At 40.6% G+C, this 24,364-nt stretch overlaps 1 long non-coding RNA gene and 1 pseudogene across 1 annotated transcript; one reads left to right on the top strand and one right to left on the bottom strand.

The window, feature by feature from the left end:
- Positions 1-24,167, top strand: LOC111812813. The gene is made up of 5 exons (XR_002818208.1): positions 1-189; positions 1,145-1,233; positions 20,486-20,581; positions 23,456-23,542; positions 24,081-24,167. It is a non-coding gene; the product is annotated as an uncharacterized LOC111812813 (long non-coding RNA).
- LOC101593127 lies at positions 3,077-4,534 on the bottom strand (annotated as a pseudogene).
- Positions 24,168-24,364: the final 197 nt, after the last annotated feature.

Genomic DNA, 24,364 nt, shown 5'->3' with positions numbered 1-24,364 from the left:
TCTGTGAGAATGTTCAAGTCCTTGTCCACTGAAGCCAGGCTCAGGAGTTGTTGGGAGCATCTATCAGCACCTGTGAGATATGGCTTCTCCCTGGACAAAATGGGAGAAGGTCATCAGGCCAATCTTCTGTGCTTCTATGCAGCAGAAGCCCCATGGGACTGAGGATGAAGAGCCTTTGACCTAGGACAAGTAAATAGTCTACTCCTGAGACTCACTCCTGCACAGATGGGCCCCACCTGTTGCTTTTGGCCTGGGTAGCTGGCCCCTGCACATCTGCTGTTGTGCACAGTCCTTTCTACAAACCTCCCAGATGTCCCAGACCCTGACAGAAGTCGCCACCTTAATGAGTATTTTCTAAACCCCTGTCTATACTTGGGCTCCTCGGAGCTGCCCTATCTTCTTGTCACGCACATCCTGACTTCATATTTCCTTTCCTGATCTTATTGAGAAATGAGAAATTGGGTTACAAGTTACCTAATTCCATTAGCTTCATTATTCCTCAGAAATCGGAGTCCTGGAGAGGTAGTGCTATATAATGGAAGGAGCCAGGAGACGTGGAGGCCAAGGGTGACCATGCCATTTTGGATACATCTCCTTTCTTCCTTGTTTGTAGAATTAGAAATGCATCATAGGGGTTTTTTGGGTACTCTTACTTTCATGGAAGGGAATCCACAATTTCTAGGATCTCCGTTGTCTTGGCAGGAAGGAGTAGGGTCATATTTATTTGTGGAGCTTTTTTTTTTTTTTTTCCTATGGATCCTCAGTCTTACTCCAAGTAGCTTAAAGTTTTCACTAAATGCACCTTAAGCACAAGCTTCTGATAGATGTAGGAGGGCAGGAATGGGAGGAATGCTACCCACTGCCCTGGAAGGATGTGGCAGCCCTGGCTCTTTCACTCCAGGCTGGCACCATCCCTGTGTGCTTCTTTCATGTCTGTTCCTTTGGCAGGACTGTCAGTACTGGTCAATTTTTACATTAACTTTGTTAGGTTTTCTATGTTCCTCCTCCCTCAGGATGCTTTTGTCTCACAGACGGGCAGCCTTTTCTTTCTGCCTGCTCTGCAACTATCATCTAATCTTATGAGGAATTAGAATCCTTGAATTGTGTTTTTATTTTAATCAATGTTCTCCTTTTGCTCCATCAGGAGCCCCCACCTCATCCCGGGCAGGATGTCTCTTGAGCAATAGGCAGTGAGGCAAGACTGAGTGGCTGGACCTGGAATGCCAAGGACATGTGAGTATAATCCAGGGTTTGCTGACTAATCAATGTTGCCATGTTTGCAGATGGAATCTGGGCCTCGCTCTGCAAGGCAAGTGCTCTACCACTGCACTACACCCTTAGTCTGACATTGCTCTATTAGTGTAAACCCATGGATCCATTTTGAGCAGAACCCTTCTCTCCAGAAGACACATAGATAGTTTATTATGCAGCCTATTGGGCTCCTCGATGTGGCTGCTCTGCAAGGCCAGTGAGCAGAGGAAAGGGGATGCCTACCCCCTAGCCCAACCTTCTGAATCCCTTCATCAATTACATGTACATTGGGACCAACCGTGAATGATAATGGTGCTTCTGAAATTTAAACAAATGCTGAATACAGATTTAGGGGACTTTATTATTCCTCTTGGCTGATGACTACTGCATGTCCTTGTCAATCACCTATGAGGCTCAACTCCTCCTCCCTGGAAGTTGAAATCATACCAAAAGGAAGACTGAAAATAAAATAATTCACTGAGTAGAAAGAAGAGACTTCTTAGGACTATCAGTCATGCAGAAAGAAAATTAAAGATAATATAGGTTCATGCAATGTTATGATAATAAGAATCTTGATAATGGCCAGGAAGAGGCAATATTATTGCCTTCTTGCAAACAAGCCAAAAAAAAATAGTTCATCAAGTTTCCGTTCTATTCATAATGGAGTATTTTATGACTTAAGAAGTCCACTGAAATGCAAGACTAGGATTTTGGATAAAGAAGCCAATTTCTGTTAAATCTTTAAACTGATTTGTCATACTTTCTTTTGAATTTCCAAACTAATTTTTCTGGATCTAGGGCCTCTACTAATTTGCCAATTTTTTTTGTAATATAAGAACCATGACACACTCAAAATGACCATGTCATGTGCACAGGGTGATTTTGGCCAGCTCTTTCCTTCATCATTTTTACTATAGTTTTGGGGGACAGATTTTTGTATTCTAGGCTGTTATGGAATTTTTTTTGTCTTTAGCATCTTTGGAAATGCCTGAGGTTTGCAGGAAGAAAAGGGAAATCTGAACTCCTGAATACCAAATTTAGCTTCTATTGTAAAGTCAGAGTGGCCTGAGTGTGGCACCAGGGTAGGGACTTGCCTGGTGGGCAGTGCAAGGGGCCCTGGGTGCCACCCCTAAGACAGTAACAAACTAACAAACAAACAAAAAAAGCACAACTTACTGTGCTGAAAGAATGCTCTTTGGAACGACATTGCAAACAGTCAAAGGCCATGCTCAAGGTCTTCTGGTACTGAGGACAAGGGCTCCTGGGTGGCTCTCCTCTGACCCCAAATGAGTAACCATTTCATTTATGGGATTCAGTTTAAGGAACATGTTTTAGAAGATAACCAAAGTGAAAAGAAAAGCCTAAATATTTGCCTCTTAATTTAACTGGCTTTCATTCTCTCTCTCTCTCTCTCTCTCTCTCTCTCTCTCTCTCTCTCTCTCTCTCTCTCTCTCTCTCTCTCTCTGTTAAATAACATGCATCACATATGTTGTCATTTATAATCTCAGTTATTATTAGCAATTCTGGTGATTTTCACTGAAGGTTCTTATTAATTATTATAAGTGGTACACTTCTACCTACATAACATAGCACCAAATATAAACAAGAATTTCTGAAAGGAGAGAAACTAAGAATTGGTGTTTCATAGTATCTACATCTTAGATATTAAAATCTTCCCATACTTTTCTTCTTTACACAAAAGGTGCTAAACAAGTACATTTCAATGTCCTCATATTTCTTGCTTTGATGTTTATAAAACCTGTGTTATCTAAATTTTTAGGTTTATATAGTTAAAGTTAAAAATATATACTTTTATGGATGTCAGCTAGTTAATATAAGTTCACACAATCATTCGAACTGCTTGCCTGCACACTGGGCAGGGCTTATTTCTTCTCCTCAGCTTCTTTGCGCATGTGAAACATGCCATAAGATGTCCTGTTTTGCCATGAAAAATGCAACCATTTTTAGGTCTACCTTAGCAAATCGCACAAGGTTCAGTGGCATGGAAGGGAAAACTGGATTCCACGCTTTCTTCGTCTTGTGTTTCTTCCTTTTCAAATTCTTTAACTTCTTGATTGCTACTAATAATGCTATGGAAAGTAGATGGCTGTGAGTTGTCTACAATCTTTTAACCTCACCTTCTTGTGACTGGGTTGCTTGTGTGACTTTATCATTATTTTCTTTAACAAATGACTCTCTGGAATCATTTGCCAAAGCCTTTCTACCACCAGGTACATCCAAGCCCTCATCTGCTTGTTGGGTTTTTTAATTTGGGTCTTTCAGAGATCCCCCCCTTATCCTTCCCTTTGTCTTCAGGAAGCCAGTTGTCATGAAGGGCCCAACACCTGCTGCGGTATGATGGAAGGGGAGGATTCACTTTATGCATGAAGCACACTTCCAACAGTCAGCTAAGGAAATCTCAGGATCTTCTTCAAATGAATCTGTATCACTTTCACCTGTCTAAAACACAGTAACTCAATATACCTCATCATCTTCATCTGAGAGTCCTTATCCTTCTATACTAAGACTATAATCCTCTGAGTCGAGAGACTCAACTTCAAATTCTACACTGAACTGATCAGAAACTGAATCCTGATTTAACCAATTACCTGAATGTTCACTTACACCATCATCCACATCCGGATTTGATAGAGTCTCTGTCGAGTTCCTGCTATTACTTTTTCACAACATATCTCCCTTAGTACACATAGAGCCAAGCTTCCATCAAAAGAAAGAGAAATACTATCTGATTTGTGATGTTTTCTTTGTTGTTCATAGACTATTCATCTGAGCTTTCTTCTGTCTCACTAATTGCTCTTCTTCTAGATGAAGTAGATGGTCTAGAATTCAAATCTGAAGATAAGGATTCTCTGCTTGTAGGTTTTGCTCGGGGGCTTCGCATTTGCTGCCATCTTCAAGGAGACATGTGATTTCGCTCACAGATGTGCCAGAGTCTGATGGTTCCTGCTGATTGATTACTATTGAGTTTCTGTAGGTCATGGTATATATTTTCCTGTGCTCTTTCACAGAGAAGCTTGGCACTCCAAACAAATCTAGAAGTTCATTCGGACAATACACAATATGTTGTTGTTTCTCATTCTACAATCTTTTAGCCATAATATACTGTCCAAGATAGAAGATGACTTCTATCATAGTATAAGTGTCTTTTTTGGGCACCAACAGACTTTAATAACTTCAAAAACAATGGCTTTGGTCTAACCAAGATCTCTTATTCTGAAGCAGGAATCTGTGAGGTGCTTACGGCACCATCAGTAGACACAGATATGTTGTACATTGGCCTGGATCAAGATAGAAAACTTTCTATACGCCAGTGACCACAGCGGTCTGTCCCCAATGGCCAGTGGACACAGCTGCTCCTCACCGCATGGGCTTTTTCACCCCAGGAGTGGGGCCTGAGGTCCCCCCAGATTGCCCCAGTTCACGTCACCCAATGCATGGAAGCCTGACACCCTTGGCCTCGGTGACTACCATGGGGCGCACAAGGAAGGTGGCTCCCAGTAGCTGGAGCGGCTGGACCTCCGCCAGGAAGGGGGTGGGGGTCAGGACTACCCTGCAGACTAGACTTCTTGTCCCCTCTTCCAGTCACGGCCACGCAGGGCTTTACACAACCAAGCCCTGTGACGTGTGCACCCATCCCTTATGGAGAGTGGGCCGGCCTGCTGCTGGCTGGCTGGCTTGCTTTCCTTCTTCTTCTTTTTTTTTTTTTTCTTTCTTTCTTTCTTTCTTTCTTTCTTTCTTTCTTTCTTTCTTTCTTTCTTCTTTCTTTCTTTTTCTACTTTCTTTCTTTAGATAGGATCTCACTGGAACTATCTATCAGGCTGACCTTGAACTTTCTAATTAGCCCAGATTGACTTAAACTTCCTTAGAACCTGGCTCAGCCTCCCATGTGCTAAGTTGATAGGACTTCATTACCATGCCTCGTGGGGAAAGATGATTAGACTTGAAGTGATCCGTGGTCTCCGGGTAGGTACTTGGTCTTCATGGCCCTTTGTAGGAAGCATATCTAAGAAACAGCAATATTAGCCCGGTAGGAGGACGCATTTTCCAGCTTGGATAGTGGTCACCCAGGAGACATCTCTGTGGGCCCAAGTAGAAAGAAGGTGCTTTCAATTCCAAAGACCTTCAGGTCTGAGACAGCCACTATCAGCTTGACCCAAAGTGTCACCGGCAGCAAAACTGGTCAGTCGAGTTTGGGAGCAGCTGTGTGACCTCACAGAATCATGGACCTTTGAAGTGAACTGAAAGCAAGCAAAGCTGGAGGGTTCATTCAGCTTGTCCCTCACTTTCACTAGAGTTGGGCAGAGGAAGCATCTACGTGGTCAGACAGCACAGTCAGATAACCCCACCACCTGTCCCCATTAGCATGCAGCTTGCCACCACTGCTGCCACTGCTGAGTCAACTTTGATACCCTGGACAGACAGGAGCTTCTTCAGGAGTAGCCAGTACAGTCCCTGCACTGCATACCAGCTCTTGAGGAGATGCTAACATGACTGTGTCTCCAAAATGCCTACTCTACTTCTGGGAAGGAAGGGAGAGAAATTCTTGAGGCAGTAGGTGGGACAGACGGCAGGTAAAGGAGTACATGAATCAGAAAGGCTACAGAACATAGGAGGGCTGTCCCCAGTGGGTCAGTGTGCAGGAGTGCTAGCCGGGAGCAGACAGGAGGAGCAGTGTGGGTCAGTAATCTTTCTGGGGTCCCATGAGTCCTCCTGTATGTGGCTCCACTCCCTGGTCTGAGCCAATCCTCAGAGCTTCCACCAGGCTATGTGCCACTTACTTGGGCTTGGCCGTGACCTGGCCCAGGCAGGGTAATTGGGAGAGAGGAGAGGGAGGGTGCAGAACCAGGCAACAGGGCTACTGTTTGCTTTCTTTTGCTGGAGGGGCACAGAGCCAACTGGTAACTCTTAACTTCCAGACTTTCATTGTTTGAGAGCTGCTTTACTGCTGCAAAAACCAATGTGTGTTTTCAGCTTTTGCAGCATAAACAGCTGCAAAAACTTAAAAAGGGCATGAGACCAGGGAACAGTAACACTGCCTGTGTTGTATGTGTGTGCATGCCTTTCCTCACACATGTGTGTAAGGGTTGTATATTAAGCACCCTTGCGGTCACTGCTTTTCAGTCTTGCTTGTTGTCTTCCCAACTAGACCTGTGGAAGTACATGGGCAAGACATGAAAAAGAGAGGCCCAGGGATCATTGGTCCTGCCTCCTCTTACTCTCTTCCAAGGATGACAGCAGAGGAGAGAGGAGTCTCTGTAGCAAAAAGTCTGAGGACAGCGGCCCTGTGGTAGGTGCGGGTCAACCAGGAGTCTGGTATGATTTCAGTCTCAGGGATTGAGGAAATTTAGTAAGGAACCAAAATGCTGAACTTCTCTTCTGGCATGTTAAATAATGATAATATATGCCTTAAAAACTCATTATAACTATTAGCATGAATAACTAGTGATTTAGAATTTGAGTTAAATAGTCAGGCTGCTACATTTGTGCTCTTTGGATGTTTGAATATAATTATTTGAGGATTAAACTGAGAGACATCGATCAGTCCCAGAAATAAATACCAGGCTTGCTTGCAAAGCCCAAATTGGAATGGAGAAATGAGAATTTGTAGAGAGAATGTCTGTGGTATGAATGAATGAATAAGAAGTAGATATTGCACACCTTAATTACAAGAGATTTCAGGGAAAGAACTGATGAAGGATTTTAAGAAAAAGATGGATAGATTAATAGATAATTTTAGGAAATAGTTTTGCTTTTTTATGGTCTCTAAGGTAGGAGAAGGGATTTATTAAAGGGGTAAAAATAATTATATTATTAGTAATCTTGATTTAGTTTGCAATTGATAATAAGGCATCTTTCTTGGAGTTCAAGAAATATCTAGGACTCACGTAAACATCATTTCAAAGAGCAGTCACATATTAAACTAAGACAAAAGCACTGCTGCATCCTTATTTCCTAATAGGCATATCTTCAGTGGCTCATATGTAGGAATTTATATTTGGAATTTATAATAAAATCTAAAGGAATTGGTAGTTATTTGCTTCTTCACAAAGATACTTTGTATTTGACAGTGTTCAATAAGCCTCAGAATTACTTGATGGCATGTATCTTTATAAAGAAAATGTCTTTCATTCTTCTTTTACCGTATAAATGTGTCTCCATTGATTTAAATTAGATTTAAAATTAGCCTTACAGTGTATTTTAATGTACTTTTGTTAAGGATGCCATTGACTTATGAGTTCAGAATCCTTCAACAGTTCTGTTGAGATAATAGTGAAATATCAAGGAAAGTGAGCAAAATGGTCAACTCAAAGAAAAGTATCTGAAGGGCTCACCAAAATAAAATTGCCCAAAGCAACTCTGGAATGCCCTGTGGAAGTGAGCACAGGAGGCACTTTCAAAGGGCCTTCTGCCTTTGGACTCACGACCACCTGAGAAGGGTGAGATTCTGATGTCTGGGAACGTTAGGAAGTTTCTGGGTTCATTCATCCCTCAGAGATTGAAAAGACACAGAAAACTCAAACTATGAAGCCATTTGTTAGTATAAAAAAAGAGTGTGATCCATACATCCTTGTGATGTCCCTGAATGAGCTTCTCGGTGTCTGGGCGTGTGGTAACCTCGTGGAGTGATACATCACACAAATTAGACAAAGGCTCTGGCCAAGCGCAGGTACAAAGAACATCACAATTCCTCTTCCTGTGCACACTGAACTCAGCTCATCACTACCTGACTGGAATTACAGAGAGGAAGCTCAACACTTACCCCCAATATGATTATAAGCCAGTGGCACAAAAGCCCTTTGTAAGGGATGAGTCTTGGGACGAAGTCAGCCAGGTGGGGGAGGCGGCTCCTCCTGTTTGCTGGTGTTTTCTGCGTAGCAGGCTGTCATGGGGACTTGGGCATGGCAGCCACAGCACATTTGGAAATCACATTTTCCACTGGGCAGGGAGATACAATTAGGAAGATGAATGCGTGAAAGCAGCACCTGAGGCTGCTGGCGTGGGAAGGCGAAATCCTGCTCAGGATTTCAAGAGCATTCCAGCGTGATTGTTTAGACAAAGTGAAGCATGTCTTTTGACATGCTGTCACTTCATCCCCAGCTCTTGTCAGGAATCCACCCCGTGGACTTCCACTCCCTCCTGCACTCATGCCCAGCTCTGTATCTTGCACAGACTATTTGCCCACCCTGACTTGCCTCTGAACAGGGCCTAATCTTCAACAGCCATTCACTGTATGCAGATGCTAAAGAGACACTCAGAATGTAGAGATTGAAGAGCTCTAAGACCCAAGAACTATCCTCAAGGAGTTTAAAAACCTCCTTAAAATGATTTGTTTGGTTTTCTTTCGAAGCAGAGTCTCACTCTCAGTTTGGGCTGCCCTTGCACTCACTATGTGGCCCAGGCTGGCCTTGAGCTTATGGTGATCATCCTTCCGCAGTCTCCTGCGTGCTGAGGTCACATACCACCATACCTGGACCTTAAAATAATTTTTAAAAACCGTAATAGAACCCTAAAGTCAGAATCAATGAATCAACAAATGTGTGGCTGTGACACAGGAGTTTGGACAGAAGAGAACACCCGTAACCTTCAGGGAGGTGAGCTTCAGCAGGGCCTGAAGGAAAATCAGGGCCCACGGAGGTGGGGAGGTTGAGATGGGTTCATGGACGGGCATTTCCAAAGGAGCCTGCAGGGGCAAAGCTCAGGCACATAGAACCCAGGAACAGGGGTAGGAAAAGGGGGCAGTGATGGACAGATTCTGTTGGGGTATTTTGGCTTTTTTAAATTTCTCAGTACTGGAAATCAAACTCGACCATGTGCTTGCCAGGCGTGCACTTGAACCATTGAGCTATATCCCTGGCTCTTAAGATTTATTTATTTGTTTATTTATTTATTTACTTATTTACCAGGAATTGATTCCAGGATGTTGTGCTTGCCAGGCAGGCACTTGTGTCACTGAGCTATATCCTTAAAGGACAGATTCTGATGGCCAGGGCAAAGTGCTGAGAAAAGCTCTCCTATGGTCAGATTTTGCTAGTTTCCTTGGGCAGCTCTTGCAAAGGGGGCTGCTAGAATGTAGAGATGCTTTGGGGATAACTCACGGGGCCCAGTGCAGAGTGGAAAGTGGGAGCCTATTTTAAAATTCAAGAAAACAAATTCCACTAAGCTGTTATCTTTTTTCTCTGTGGTTCATCTCCATGTATCATGAGTTTGTTGTGACTGTTCCTGTTGTTGTTTCTTTGCTGCTATTTAGGATCAATTTTCTTGAACAAGGGGTGCTAGTAAGGAAAGTACTAGTTCACAACTCACAGAAAGTCTCCCTCCTGCCAGCAACCAGGCCAAGGTATATGTTCCAGCCAAACCAGGCTTCCTGGTGTGTGTGTGTGTGTGTGTGTGTGTGTGTGTGTGTGTGTGTCCCTTTCAGCTGTAGATGATTGACAATGTATGACAACTGCATGTGCTAGGCTCTTGGCTTGGGATGCATCTTCAGGATATTTCCCCAGAGGAGATTCAAAGAGGGTATATGTGATCTTTAAGCAAGAAGGATCCAGAGAAGGACCCCAGACCAGAATGAGCTTGCCTGATACTTGATTTTTTTGTTTGTTTGGTTTTTAGACAGAATCTTGCTGTGCAGCTCAGGCTGGCCTGAATCTCACTTTGTAGTCCAGGCTGGTCTCAAACTCGCAATAATCTCCCTGCCTCAGCCTTCTGAGTACTGGAATTATAGGCATGCATCATCACACCTGGCATGACACTTGATGTGTTAGTGTAAGAGAAGGCGACTCCCAGCAGAGAGGAGGTGACAGCTGCCTAAGACAGGAACAGATGGTAGGAGAGGAGGCCAACATATTACCAGGTAGGGTCTGAAGAGTTTCCTGAAGCAGACACAAGACCTAACCTACATCCTTGCAGAATATGTTTGCAGATTTGGTGATTCCTGTCAAGGAAAAATAATTTTCAGTATGTGTCATTAAAAGGCATGTTGGGATTGATTAGGCAGAAATTTAAACTACACAAAGAAATACAATGTGGCCCTCAAGAGCAGAGAAGCACATTGTTTCCCAGAATTTTATTTATTTATACTTCACTTGAGGTGGGGCACTGCAGAACAAGTGGCCCACTCCCCAGGAGAAAAGAGAACCATATTGTAGATATGTGCATCAGTTTTAAAAATTAAGATGGATAATTGAAGCATTCTTTGAGTTCAGTCTGTTCCTTTGTCTTGGGATCAGGTTCCTGCTGTTTACTTTCACTGTAGAGCCAATTTATTGACTGATACTATTCCTGGGAAATTTTTGGTGTCATGAGTGTGGAGGGAAAGGAGCCTAAAGTATTGAAAAGAATGCTGACAAGAATCACTTTGGATAATTTTGATTGGGTCCCAGATTTTACATTCTTCTTAAAAGTAAATTTTTTTAGTTATGATTGACCTTGGCTTTTTTTTTTTTACCTATTTTATTTTTCTATCCTACATCATCTCTTCCTTATCAATTTCTTATTCATAAGGGGTAGAGAAGGGTGGATGGGCTACATTCCTATAGTTGCTCCCAGCTGAGGAGTGGTTTGATCTTGCCTGTCTAGGCATCAAAAGCCGCATCCTGCTAATCTAAAGGAAGATGGGTTTTCATGTTTGATGCACCACTGTGTTTTGATAATCTGGAAAAGAAGAGGACATTAATGAGCCACTGAAGCTTTATTTTTTACCATGTTGAAAAAGGAGGGACCATAAATTAAAAGTAGAATATTGATGAATAGTGGTTCCAAAAATGGTAGAAGTTAATAACATCTGGTAGAAACCATTTATCATCAATATTAACTTCTATTTATTTTGAGGTATTTGCCTAGCTACAATAGGTGGAATTTAACAGAATGCAGACACTTATCTGTTTGATAAAGAATCTATTTTTTAAAAACTTCAATTATAATAACAGGAAAGGAATATATTAAATAAAGATGCCCATGCTGTGTGACCACTGGGCCACTGAAGTTTTTACTACAGGGTTCTGTTTTGTAGACTTGAGGACTTTTTGCAATGAGTGGCTCCGGATAATATAAACGTACAAAGTCTGGAGTAGATAACAAAAAGTTTATACCACAAAAGTAACAAGTAGTAGAATATTTATATTATACTCGAAAACACACTAAGATAACATAATGGGAATATATTAAGAGAGTCTGAGGGACACATTTTTGTCCCTATGAGATTAACCCTTATGAGTGTAAGTGAAAATCTTGTAAGTACAATAGGTGTTGGTACAATGCTTGGATTCCCTTTTCATATCTAGTCTAGCTTTTTCTTTACTGTCATTATTATTCTTTTTTGGTTATACTTTTTTATTGGGTATTTAAGACCAAATCAAAGACCTGTGTTAATCAAATTAATCCATGTGTATATATTTGTCAAAGTTAGTTAGGGCTCCCTAGGGGTTACTTTGGAACCATGTACAGAGCCTCCTAGCACCCTTAGTTTCTTTTTCTACTAATTTGTCATGTTGGGACGTGATCTTCCTGGACCATTTAGCTTAGAAGCATGGGGACATTTCTCACTAGCAATCTTCCTTTTAGTAAAGTGCAGAGTGGTTGTCCTATGAGGTCAAGAGTTGTAGGATCTTGGTTGGCTCTGACGAGCACATGGTGAAAATATTGGCTATCATTTTAGCCTAGTTGCCCTACTTTGGCTTTGGTTTCCACGCTTTGGATGTCGACTACTTGGAAGGTCAGTTACACCAGTGTTAAAGTGGTAGCAGTATGTTTAATCTCAACTATCGTAGTTTCACCTGGATATTAGGCTTTTGGGAATGTGCAGTATGACCAGAGAATAGCTACTTCTTTAATTAATCATGCTCAACATAAATGTTAGTGTTGTCAGATAGTCCTTTAGAGATGGCCTACCAATTAAAAGCATTACTGGTCCTTCTTGCCTTGGACAAAAAATTGGATGGGAAAGGCCAAACACAATGCAAAATCTTTATTTTAAAAATGAGGGGCAGAGGTCCCCAATATAGTTCAGTAGTACAGTGCTTGCCTAGTAAGCACAAGGTCCTGAGTTCGATTTTGCCCCATCTCCCAAAAAATGAGTGGTAAAAGGGTATGAGAAGGCCAAAGAAAAGAAAGGATAAAAGGAAAAAATTAAAAGTGCCATTTGGGTCCACAAGACACAGAGTGGAGTCAAGATAGCGGCTCTTTGCGTCATCTGGTTTGCTTTGTGCCATCTGTGCCTCTAGGGGACCTGGGAGAAGGTCTACAGGCTGTGTTCTGAGAGTCACTGCCGCCCTAGGACCTTGTAACTGACCAGTCCCTCCCATTCCTCCAGCCAGCTTTGCCTCCCTGCCTCATATATCATTAGGCATCAGTGGGGCTATAATTTAAGAAAATAGTTGTTCATTTAGTCAGATATAAATTGATTATTATTTTACAGCAAGCCAGCATTTCACTAAACTTTAAAGCTGGAAACTGTTTCCTAAGTCATCAAAAACCTAAAAATAAAAACCACAAGAAATTATGTTGATAAAACACAAGAAAGCGTTGTTTTTTAAGATAGGTTTTGTAAGTTTAACCAAGAGCGTTTACTATCTTAAGAAAATCCTTAGATATAGAAAACTCTTCGTAATTATAGCTAACTTAATTATATATAATAATAATTTTTAGTAATATTTGTTGGAGTGTGACCCAGTAAGACTATGGGGAAACCTGGAGAGGCCACCCAGCAGTGGGGAAAACTGAAGCAAATTGCCTCAGGCAGCTGCTTCCTTCAGCACAGAGCAGAGTTCTTTCTGGAAGCTTCTCAGGTCCAAGGGTCTCCACTTAGGGGAAAAATTTTTAAATATTATTTTAATATGGGATTACATTAGAAATTAAACTCAGTAAACTTTTAAAAATCAGTCTTAAATCTTTATATACACTATTTATGAAAACATATTTGATAGACTAAGATACATAAACTTTTTTTTAAGATACATAAACTTTTCATAAATTTTAAGAAGCTAAGAACATTTGAATTTATTTCTAGCGAGTGATTGCTCAGATGCTGTCGTAAACATTTATAAGTATAAATCCATTTGTGCACACTTACTTACTCATTTTACAACTACTTTAGATTATTTATGAGAACCACAGCATGGCTCGGTTAACATTTGAACATCTTTAACCAAAGAGTAACTCTTAGACTACAGTACATGAAAAACAATGGTCACGATTTTTAAAAACAATTTTTAATTCTTGGTTCTCTTCCTCTTTGCAAAAGATTGATCTCCCTATTTCCTTTGTCTATTTATTTTGGTCTTTATTTATTTTTTGAATTTTCTGCATAAGAGAAACCATGAAATATTTCAGCTTGTGTGTCACTTCACATTATAGTCTCAATATGCATCCTTTTTGTCCCCACATAGCTCAAGGTTATCCTTGTTTATGACAGAATAGTATACCACTATATATAAATGCCACATTTTCCGTATCCACTCACCTGCTGATGGACCTCCAAGATTTAGCTAACATGAATTTTGCTACCATAAGTGTGGCTATGCGTGTGTCACTGTGATGTGATGCTTCTAACTCTATTGGCAGGGTATTTACAAGGGGAATGTCTGGGTCAAATGCATTTCTTTCTCTCTCTCTTTTTTTTTTTTTGCATTTCTAATTTTAGTGTTTTGAGTAATTACTGCACTAATTCCTATGATTTGATCATTATGTATCACAAACATGAACTAATAAAACATTGAAAAAACATCAGGATACGTATTGATTGGCTAACAATTTGGACAAAAATATGTTGCCAACAAGAAAGATATCTTTACTTCTATCTTACCAACCAATTTAAGTTAGCTCACTATTAGATATTTGGTCTAATATGAAAGTTAAGACACAAGAACATAAATAGTAGACTAAATCATATGACCTTTATGTTATCAAATTTTATGATTCTTATGTGAAAGATTTTTGTAAGCCTTGAGCTCAACAAGTTTTACCCTCTAATTTCTTGAATGAGCTGGTAACCCTTGACTATCTGTATGGTCATTTTTTTGATGGCCCTAACAGGAGCAGAAGTCTGTAAGGGTAAAAATAAGAATTAAAAATGAAATTTTATGACCTCCAAAAATGTTTTGGAATTTATAGCTGCAGATATTTTAACCAATTATTAAAAACAGATCAACCAGCAGATGAATGGACAAGAAAACATATAGAACACATACAACAATTGCATGAAGTCAACATATTTTCAGAGGTATTTGCAATTCTAAGTTATTATAATCTTTTCTTTCCTAGCTTTATAGTTATACGTCCAAATTCTCCCTGGGTGTAATAATTAGAGCCTTTAATAAAGTAGAACACAACCATATTTTCTTCAGTTCTGCAAGTACTCTGCATGCTTTTTTCCCCTCAGTTTACGTGATGAACTTAGAACCACAAAGGTCACAATGGGGAAAGAGAAAAAGGGCTGTAGCTTGTTAGGTGGGATGTTTGCTCATTTTCTCTTTTTATTATGAAACTAACTTAGAGGCCTTCTCTTCTTACTTTTTAACCCACATTTAGGGAAATATAGAGAAAAATTAAAAAGAAAATTTTTTTGAGACAGTGTCTTCACTGTCTTCAATGCATTCTGGCCTTGAACTGTCTTATGTAGCCATGCTGGCCCCAAACTCCAGGCAGTCCGCCTGGCTCAGCCTCCCAAGTGCTGGGATCACAAGCATGTACTACCAGGTCCAGCTTTCCTTCTATTTTAAATTTGTCCCAACTTTTGTTTATACTGGGCTTGAGCATTAATGGAGAGGGGAACGTGTACTCCCATAACACCGTATCCCCGGCTCTAAGTCTTCTCAAAATAGATGCGTATCAGGACGTTTGAGAACAGTCAGTTGGTGCTGCTCTTTTTAGGTCAGCAGGGCTAGATTCATTTGGCAGCAAGGAACAGAGAGGTTGAAAAGATAGAATGGGGAAGCGTCCCTGGGAGGCCATAGTGCAGAAGCAGCAGCCGAGCCATGTTCCGAACCTTCTCCGGGCCCTCTGGAGCTCCTAGCATTTCTGGCTCTGGTGCTGTGGGCTTTGGACTGACTTCTGCAGGCTCTCAAGAGCTCGTCTTCCACAGGGTCTGGTTCTGGTTGGCCCACTCCTCTTGGCACATGGGCACAGCAGATCGTACGAGTGCCACAGAACTTGGGACCATTGTGCAAGGGCATAAAAATCTGAATTTACAAGAGCCAGCCAAATAGCTCAGCAGATTAAAGTGCCTGCAAGCAGGCCCAGGGGCCTGGGGTTGGCTCCTGCCCCCTCCTCCACCCCCCCCCCGGGGGGGGGGCTGAGATGGTGATTGAGACTGGGCGTGGTGGCGCGCGCCTATAATCCCGGCACTTGGGAGGCTGTAAACAGGAGAATCAGTACGAGTCCGATCTAGTAGTGACACCCTGAATACCCTGTAGACCCTTCCATAAAAAAATACAGAAAAAAAAAAAAAAGTCTGAACGTATAAGATTTCTCTCCATTTCTTTCATTTGTCTTAGAAAACAAGCTGGAATATTGTGATAAAATTTAAAGTTTGGAGGCCAAATCTCCCAATTATCTATTTTATTCTGAATCCAAGTTTAGTTGCAACACATTTTTTCCCCTTTTAAATCTTACAGATCAAAACACTCTTGATTTCATAAAATACAACCTAAAAGTCGTATTTCAGAGGTAAATACTGAATTACCCAGCACATGCCTTCACATGATTTCCAGTTTTAACTTTTGAAAAGAGATACAGAAAGGAAGAAATGAAAGATGGCTGGGGATGGGAGTGTCCTATTTAGGTCCCCGGGGTTGTGGCTCCTGAGCAGTTTTCCCAGGATTCATGTTGCATAAGCACATGGCCCTCTTTTCCATCATGATTAGTCTAGATGTCTGTGTCAGTCAGATAGAACTTGTCCCCAAGATCGAGTAACCTTGTTCAGTCCAACTTGTGTCATGGCCAGGACCAGCATCCTTGTTTCTGGCACACAGCTACCCAAACCTCTGTCAGTAGGTCAGAGAGGCAGAAAAAACATTGGACATGATTCTTGGGCCTTCCTGAAAGAAAATCATTCCCAAGATCTTTATACCTAAGGATCTGTAACATAGGCAAGGAACTCAGGAGGTTTCTTTCATCGCCAGACTGAGTTTATACCCTTTGATTTTCAGAGTAAAGAGGATGGGTGGGGGCACTAAAAGACAATACAAATACAATACTCCTAAATAGGATACTCCCATCCCCAGCAACCTTTTTATCTCTTCCTCTCTTTATCTCTTTTAAAAAATTAAAACTGGCAATCATGATGAAGGTGTGTGCTACATTTTACTGGCCTGTGAGTAATTCAGTATTTACCTCTGAGGATCTCTTTTAACTAAAGTGTTTGTGATCCAAACATGAGCATGATTTAAGGAAATCTCTTATTGGGTATCACCCTGCTATGGCTTGCATCTCGATGTGCCCCCAAAGCCTCGTGGGGTTGTAGGGCTTTTTCAGAGGTGGCTGGGCCTAGAGTGGGTGATTACTGAACCAGTCCACTGAGTGGTACACCCCCAATCCCTGTAGTCTGGATAAGATAAAAGGGGAAGGCAGATGCTGTCAAGGTCTTCGGTTGCTTTTGCTGTCTTTCTCCACCAGGAACAATTGCACCTCTGCTCTGCCACCCTGCCTTGGAATCAGCAGATCGTGGAGTGAAACCTCTACAAACTGAGCTAAATAAACCTTTGCTCCCTCAGTGAGGGCTGGGTATTTTGCCTGAACAATGAGAGAAAAGTAACTAAGATGCACCGCAAAGGCTGGTCCGCTCCATGCTGTCTCAGGACTAGGTTTCCCAGGATACCTCATAAGAAACTTTGATTGAGACCCTTGGTAGGTCTATTATGTTTTTTCCCAGTGAGCAAATTTTAGCTCCATTTGACCCCAAAATGAAGTATGTTGACCCAAGAAATTCTTAACTTGGCCACTACACATCATAAAATTACCTCTCAAAACCTTTTTCCTTTTATGATTAGGGGGAATTAATGCCCCTTGTCTTCAGGGCTTTTGTATATAAGTGTGTTTATTTTTCTTGGGACTTGGGAGCCTCTCACTGCTGAAAAGGAAAAAAAAAGAAAACTCTAAGACTGCAAGGATTTGCAGAAAGGGAAAAGGAAAAGGAAAAAAAAAAAAAGAAATCATGTAGACTTCAGAGGTCAAGAGGTTGGGGGAAGAAGAAAAAATGGAAAGTCTTCGGCTAGAAAGTCATGATTCTGATGCCCTGTGTACCTCCTCCCACTGGCTTGGCATGAGAAGATTTCACCAGAAAGGATCTGAGGAGCTTCTTAGAGCTGAGACAAGAACCTAACCTGCTCCCCCTGCAGAACAAGCTTCCAGGTTTTCTGACTTCTGTTATAAAAAAAGAATTTTCAGGCTGCATGACTTATTAGACAGAAATTTAAAAGTACACACTCAAAGAAATAGAGTGTAGGCTCTTGAGAGAGAGAGGTAAGTTATTTCCTGGAACTGGGGCATTTATGTTTCTCAAAGAAAAGGGAGGGGGTCACCCCCAGAAAGCTACTGGCCCCTTTACAGCTATGAACCCAGGTTTGATTTTTTTTAATTAACATGGATAATTTAAGCATTCTCTGAATTTTCTCATTCTTTATGTTAAGCCAATTTTTGGGCTTGTGGTATTTGTTGTTGTTGTTTTAATTGTGATCTTAAGGAATTTGAGTATGATGGATCTGGAAGGAAAGGAGTCTACATTAGCCAAGGGAAGGCCAGTGTGGGTGGTTCCTGGTCATGTTGTCACACAAAGCTTTTATCCCACATTTTGGTTTCCTCAATTAGCCTCTGAATTTTTTTTTTTTTTTTTGCCCCCATCATCCTTCTTGGAAATAGTGTTAGCAGATGACTGACTTTCTTAACCTACTTCTGCCTATATAACATAAGTGGCTCAAAGCCCTTTGCATATTTTGAATAATTTCAGTCCTTTTACATCTAAACTAGCATCATTTCTGATTGAACAGCCCCATGAAAGAAAAAGGTAGTGGCTTTCATACTAATCTGTCTATTTTATCCTCTTAACTAGACAGAAGTTGGGCTGGTGAGATAGCTCAGTGCCTGCTTAGGCAAGCTTAAGCAAATGCAGGGACAGCACTTTGATCCCTGGTACTACATGTTGCACCAGCCCTGCCCCCAGGGTGAGCTGAGCGGGAAAAAAAAAAAAAAAAAAAAAAAGACAGAAGTTGCCACCATTGTTGTCTAGACACAACTTCTGGTTTACACACTACTACTTTGGAATTAGGTGACTGCAAGATCATGATATGAATATTCTAGAGTTATTTTGTCCTGACCAAATAATTTAACTTAATCACTTCAGAGGTTTAACAAGAGGTTAGCCAGCCATACCCTTGGTCTGTATTTTACTTTGGTAAAGTAAGAGAGTAGAACTGAGCAATTGTCATGTTTTCCATTCCAACAAGTCATTTTGTTAATGAACTGCCTAGTTCTGTCTTTATTGCTTCTCTTTCTTGGCGTTTCAACATTCTGACAGGATTTTCTTGGCCAAATTCAACACTTTTCGATATATTTTTAAATTATATGTCTGTCTATCTGTCTGTTCTGTCTGTCTGCCTGCCTACCTATATTGCTGGCAATGAAAGTTTAAAAAAGTAACAGCACCACTACAAATAATTTGCATATTACAAAGATTATTCTTCAGATTTTATATTTCTGTGGTTGTCCAACCTTTACCACTCTCTAATTTTAGAACATTTTTGACTTGCTTAAACCCCTCTATCCACAAGCAGTCAGCCCACATTGCTCTTTTTCTTCAACTCTTGGCCAGCATTCATCTAATTTCGGTTTCTTTAGATTGACCTATTTTGGCCATTTCGTATAAATGGAATTATACAATATGTATCTTTTGTGACTGACTTCTTTCATTTAGTATAAAGCACAGGAGAAACAGTTTTGCAAATAGTTTTAATGCTATATAAAACCAGTTACCACTCTTCCAGTTTTGAATACAATTTCTCCATCATGTCCAGAGCCTCTGCTGACAGCAGACTTACTGATTTTCTATCATCCACCCTGACTACTTTTAAAATCAATGCTGCACATTTTAGATTATTGCTTATATCAGCATTTCGCTTACGGTACCAATTTCCACATCATTATTTATTACCAAAATAATATTCTATCAAAACAAACTGAAATAAGAATCGTTTAGTTTTGTTCATGAATATACAGCACTGATGTGAGCAGATTAGACATGTTTCTGGTGTAAAGTGAATATCAAATAGTTCTGCTGACTTTTCATGGCATTCGTACTCTAGAGGCTTGTCTGGCACCGGCTCCTGGGACAACAGGCCTTCATGTGGTGCCTACCCCTCCAGCAGATCAGCCTGGCTCTTTCACAGGGTGGCTGGGCAGAGGTCCAGGAGAGGTCTCTTGAAGTCTTGGGCTCAGAGCTGGCATATCCAATGATATTTGGCCTTATTCTATTTGCCAAAACTAAATGAGAGGCCAGCCTAGAATCAATGGGTGGGGAAACAGATATTGTTCTTGACAGGAGGAGCTATAAATTTGCATGAAAAAGGAGGCCATTAGCTTAGGCCATCACTGCAACCAATTACAGCTGCTATTTAAATTACTGACACCAAATAACCATGGCCAATTCAATAAGACTGTTGGAGCTCTGTAATGTCCATGAAATTCAATGCAGCAATTTTTATTAAACACCTACTGTTTGCTAAGCACTGTGTGTGGTCCTGAGGAGATGGAGATGAAGACATAGAATCTTCCTGAAGGAGTTTGTACTCTAATAGCCATGGAAACCAACAAGTACCACCCAATATTATAAATTCAACTGTGTGTCCTAGACAAAAAATGAACTGCTAAATTCCACTCAAGCCTTCATAGAAAAGATGGTATCCAAGTTGGGGAATGGGAGGCGGACTGCAAGGGAAGAAGGGTGGGTCAAAAGAGAAGGGAGAAAGGACAAAGGTATAGAAGCATCAATGTCTACCATGTGAATAGGATTCCAAGTACCTCAGAATCCTGCAAGCATCAATATTAGCAGCAGGAGACAGTAAGTGATAAAGTTGGAGGAAGGTAATGTGGTTTATTAGGGTTAAAGCTGAAGGTAAGCAATGTGATATATAAGATTCTTCAGAAAGACAGAACTGACATTTATAGCTTATTGGCTATCAAGTTATCTGTCTAAGTTTTTATAAGGAATTGTCTTACATGCTTCCAGAAGCTGAGAAGTGCCACAATTTTACATCTGCAATTTGGAGACCAAGGGGATATGGTGGTTTAAATCTAAAGCCTGAGAATCAGGAGAGTGAATCACGTAAGTACCAACCTATGTGCAGGAGAGGACAGAGCTCTGGCTCCCAGTGTGGTGGGGTGTGGGAAGTGGAGCAGAATTTTCCATTACCCAGCCTTTTATTCCTAATCAAAACTTCAACAAAGTGAAGAGGGCAACCTTTTTTACTCAGTTTACCAATATAATCTTAATTTCAGACACATCCATCCATACACAGCCAAAGTAATGTTTGAGCAAGATGCGCTCTTGCTGGCCTGGTGAATTTAACCCATAACGTTAACCATTACATGAGGCAATGATGGTTCCATGGAAGGATAGCGCTACCTGATGCTGGAACTCATTAGCTATTCTGGGAGAACTTGGATGAATTACCAGTCTACGGCAATTTTGATGACAGACTAGAAGGAAAAAAAAGCATAGACATGGAAACCGGCCTCACATCCTGTGGAATAGATCAGTAGTCCATTAAAGGAGGATAATGATGGCCTATACCAAAACAGTGGTAATAGAAAGAAGGAAGAAGACAAGTTTTAAGGAGCAGGATTTGGTGATATATTATGAAAGGCAATGAAAAAAGGGGAAAATTAAGAATGAGACCCAGATCTCATGTCTATTGTTTTCATACCCTGAGTTATCTTCAAACCTGTTGTGATATTCTACATACCCTTTTCTCAGTAGAATGCATTTATTAATCTAAAATCTCAGTCCTATCAATTAATAGCCTAGGGATGTTGTTCCACGATTAAAGTTTTTAGTTTTTTATTCTGAGATAATTGTAGGTTCACTGGCAGTTGTTAGTAATAATACAGAGAGATTCTGTGTAGCTTTCATTCAGTTTCCCCTCAGGTCAATATTCTGTATACCTATGCTAAAATATCACAACTGAAAGAATGTCATCGACCCACTCCACCAATCTTACTTAAATTTCACCAGCTTTACATGCACCTATCTGTCTGTGTTTATGTAGTTCTATGAAATGTCATCCTGTTTGTAGATTTGTGTGACTGCCACAAGGACACCTTGGGTTCCCCTCTGCAGGCTCAGCCACTTGCCTCCTTCTTTTGCTTCACAGGTCCTAGCAACTAATAAAATGATTTTTTCTTTCAGTGCTTGGGATGGTACCCAGGGCTATGTGCAAAATAGATAAATGCTTTATCACTGGGCTCCACCCTACTCCCCAAGGTTTTGATAAAATGTTCTTCATTTCTACAATTTGATTATGTTAGGAATATCTTATAAATGGAGGCATGGATCAGGGAACCTTTTGATAGCAGCTTTTTCCATTTTAAATAGTTTCCTTGAGATCCATCAGAGCTGTTATATGTATTACTGATGTCCTTTCTATTACTGGGTAGTAACCTAGAGTAAATGTAGTTAGGACACAGTTTAATTATTCTCTCACTGAAGGACTTCTGAGTTGTTTTCAGGTTTCAGCCATTAGAAATAAATATATAAGAGCTGGGGAGATGGCTCAGTAGAATAAGCACTTCCCTGGCAAGTGCAACAGCCTGAGTTCAATCCCTGGTTCTGAAAAAAAAAAAAAAAAAGATACAGCAACACTTGTGTACAGGTTTTTGTGTGAACATAAGCTTTAGTTTCTCTGGAGCAAAGGTGTAAGAATATCATTGGCTCTTCTGATTAGCATGTGTTTGGTTCTCTAAGAACAAAACCATTATTTTTTTTCCAGAATGGCTATACCATTTTTTCATATTTCTACCAGCAATGTAGGAAAATTCCAGCATCTCAGTATCCTTTCCAGTATTTTATAATTAGATAGCTATATGTCTATAGCTATATGATTTTTCAGCCATTCTAACAGATATAGTGATATCTAATGTGATTTTAATTTGCTCTTCTTTAATGGCTAAAGATTTTGAATATCTTTTCATGAGCTTATTTGCCATCTATTTATCCTCTTTAGTGAAATACTTGATTGTCTTTTGCCTATTTTTTTAGTTTCATTGCTATTTTCTGGCATTCTATTTTACTCTTACCTATGTAGTAGTCTAAATCTTATCCTGTGTTTTAACTAAACAGATTTTTTTTCTATGGAAGAGAGTGAAAAGTCACATTGAGCTTCCACTGCATTTTATTTAATAGATTACTCAGACCATGCACAATAAATGATTTTTAATGGAAGTAAAGGGAACTGGTCCTGCCTGCTGGTTTTGCTCCTCCAAACCATTGGTTGTTGCTAGTTTCTCACAGTACCCATAAGGGCTGAAGAATATTTGCTTAATTAGGTATGCTATGATTTGGGCTTAAGCAAGAAAGTTTGGCTTTAGGTCCAACTATAGCTTGGCATTTATGCATCTCTAAAGTCAGGCAAGGGCCACGATAATTAGTTAGGCAGTTGTCTGTGTTTGACTTATAACTGGAAAAATCTCCCACTCAGAAAAGAGCAACTTCTGATTCTCTTCTCCTTCTCTAGTGTTTTAATTAAAGGTATCCTAGCTTCTCTATTTGTGTTTTTATCCAATGAATTCCAGAAATAGACATCAATTTTGTTTTTCTTTGGCAAATCATAGCTGCTCAATCAGTACATGTATAATTGCTAAACAACAATGCAATCAAATCTTGATGTTTATATGGGGAATTAGACATTGCCCCAAAGCCTCACGAACTTACAGGTGGGGCTTTAGGAAGGTGCCTGGATCATGGGAGTGGGATACTCAGGAGTGAATTAGCCCAGGGGCAAGCTTATAGACGAATGCAATTTGGGAGGTAAGCCTGTCTGGAGAGGGTGGGCCCCTGGGAGCCTGGCCTGGCAGGCATATCTCCCTCCTCCTCCCTCCATCCCTCTCTCTGCTTCTCTGCTGACTTTAGAGACAGCTGACTATGGGCTGAACCTTTTACAAATTGTGAAATAAAAGCAACCCCTTCTCCTTTAATTTGCAGGTACCAGGCACGGTGTCTCAGCAAGAAGAAAGTAACGCAGGTGCAGAGTCAGTCAATGTAGAGAACGTGAAGGCTCGTGCTGGACGTGTGAGTGGACACTGCTTTGTTTTCTTCATACTAACTTAAAGTAATATTCATTTGTACAACCTTTCTCCCCAGCATAGGATATTACCAAAAGAATTGCATACGACTGTGTGACCTATTGTTTTGAAACAAAAACAATCAAATAAATATGCACCAGGAAGTTAGTAACAATTCCTGTGGAAGAATAAGCACATAGTTTTAAACTCTATTAGAAAAAATACCCTGCAGAGCAATACATTAACTGGGTTGCAATAAATATCAAATTCAGAAATCAACTTATGTCAAGAACAAATGATTGAAGAGGACTGACATGATCTAAAATATAGACTAGTATAGAGAATGCTCCAAGAAGGGAACCAAAGCAATAAATAAATAATCATTTATATTGTTTCTCCTCTTTTAAGTTAATGATTCATGGATGAAAGGGGAACCAGGGTTAAGTAATTCAAGTACCCAGCATCAATCAGAGACTGTGTTCTAGTTTGTGAGGTACAAACTGGTTTAGAGGGCTCTAAGGACTTCTCTGGGCTGTTTTTCCTAGGTAAAGCATTCTACTTATGGAAACTCAAGATTATTTGGTCCATTTTGGCATTTATTCACTTGAGAAACCATCCTGAACTGGATCTGCCCCAGGAGCAGGTTGGTATCCTAACACCAGTGTCATTGAAGTTAGCTGATGAGTGCTGTGTGGGATGGATAGATATAGCAGGCCTTCCTGGTGGCATGATGAAGACTCCTCTCAGATTGAGAGGGAAGGTCAGAGCTGCGGATCTCAGCATTTGTCTTCTCTTCAGATGTACTCAGTGAATGCCTTCCAAGATTTAG

This window comes from Octodon degus, unplaced genomic scaffold, assembly GCF_000260255.1.
Source record: "Octodon degus isolate 3935 unplaced genomic scaffold, OctDeg1.0 scaffold00144, whole genome shotgun sequence".
In the NCBI taxonomy this organism is placed as follows: domain Eukaryota; kingdom Metazoa; phylum Chordata; class Mammalia; order Rodentia; family Octodontidae; genus Octodon; species Octodon degus.
This window is presented reverse-complemented; position numbering and strand designations above follow the sequence as displayed.